This window comes from Theobroma umbraticum, unplaced genomic scaffold (assembly GCF_002168275.2).
Source record: "Theobroma umbraticum cultivar Fairchild unplaced genomic scaffold, ASM216827v3 scaffold_34.0, whole genome shotgun sequence".
NCBI classification, from domain to species: domain Eukaryota; kingdom Viridiplantae; phylum Streptophyta; class Magnoliopsida; order Malvales; family Malvaceae; genus Theobroma; species Theobroma umbraticum.
The window spans coordinates 2,267,757-2,269,501 of NW_018397275.1; the positions used below are offsets into that span (position 1 = coordinate 2,267,757).

The 1,745-nt window shown below is 38.3% G+C and overlaps 1 pseudogene; it reads left to right on the forward strand.

The window, feature by feature from the left end:
* The first annotated feature begins 6 nt into the window (after positions 1-6).
* On the forward strand, positions 7-1,739 carry LOC110427550 (disease resistance protein SUMM2 pseudogene; annotated as a pseudogene).
* Positions 1,740-1,745: the final 6 nt, after the last annotated feature.

A 1,745-nucleotide genomic window follows, 5' to 3' on the forward strand; every position in this document is an offset into this window, starting at 1 on the left:
GATCTATCTAAGATAGGTATACCTTCCCCGACTCAAGAAAATGGTTCCAAACTAATTCTTACAACTCGTTTTCTCCAGGTGTGTGGCCAAATGAGAACTCATAAGAATTTTGAAGTGACATGTTTGTCGGAAGAGAAGGCTTGGCAATTGTTTGAAGAACATGTTAGTAAAGATCTCCTTGATAGTCATCCAAATGTTCGTGAGCTAGCTCAAGAAGTGGCCAAAGAATGTGGAGGACTACCTCTTGCACTCATCACAATTGGTCGTGCCATGGCTTACAGGACTACATCTCAAGAATGGAAATATGCAATTGAAGTCTTGAGGAGATCATCAGCTACTTCGATTTTTAAAGGCATGGGTGAAGAGGTATATCCACTTCTAAAATATAGTTTTGATAGTTTGTCAAGTGACACGGTTCGATCTTGCCTCTTATATTGTAGTTTGTTCTCAGAAGATTTTAGAATTGTAAAAGAAAGGCTTATAGATTGCTGGATAGGAGAAGGATTTTTGGATGAACATGACAACATTAGTCAAGCTCGAAATCAAGGCCACTATATCATTGGTTCTCTCATTCATGCATGTTTGTTGGAAGAAGTAGGTGATTGGTATGTTAAAATGCATGATGTGATTCGTGACATGAGCTTGTGGATAGCATGTACTTGTGAAGCACAGAAGTGGAAGTTTTTTGTGCAAGCAGGTTATCAATTGACTAAAGTGCCAGAGGTTGGAAAATGGAGAGGCATACGAAGAATGTCTTTGATGGACAACAAGATTGAAAATCTAAAGGAAGCACCTAACTGTCCTGATCTGCAAACTTTGTTTCTCTGTGGTAATGAACATTTGAAGGTGATCGACAATGACTTCTTCCAATTTATGTGTGTCCTTAAAGTTTTGGACTTGTCAAATAATCAAGGTATTACAGAATTTCCAATGGGAATTTCAAAATTGGTATCTGTAGAATCTCTCAACCTATCAGGGACAAGAATAAGAGAGCCACCAATGGAATTGAAGGCTTTAAAAAAGCTGAAATGTTTGAAATTGGAGGACACGGGCAATCGAATCAAAATCCCAAGAGGGTTGATGTCTGGCTTCTCAAAGCTGGAAATATTGAGAATGTTTGATTCTTATCCTTTCGATGAGGATGATAAGGAATGCTTGGCAGAGGAATTGCAGTGCTTAAACCACTTGAATGTGTTGACCTTGTCCGTAACAAGTGTTTTTGCTCTTGATAGATTTTTGAGTGCTGAAAAGTTACACAACTTCACTGAAGAGATTGACATTGCATTTTTCAGGGACTCAAAGCAATTGAACATTTTATCTTTAGCGAATTTGAAGAGTTTAAATACACTTTCTCTTAGGGAAGTGTGAAAGTTTGGAAGAAGTGAAGACAGTGTGGGAAGGGGAAGGCAGAATAATAAAAGCAGCTATCGAAATTCATACATCTGTGATTGCAACTGTACCGTGCTTTCAAAGCCTTCTCCGTGTTCGCATAATAAGATGTTCAGAGTTGAGAGACATAACATGGCTGATTTTGGCTCCAAATCTGAAGTATTACTCGTAGGGGCATGCGATCAAATGGAAGAAATAATCAATGAGATAAAATTGCGTCAGGTGGCAGAGCTCGTAAAAACTTTAAGTCCATTTTCAAATCTCCAAGATCTTCTTTTATTCAATCTACCAGAATTGAAGAGCATTTACTTGGATGCACTGCCCTTCTCATGTATGAAGGAAATTCAAGTTAGAGG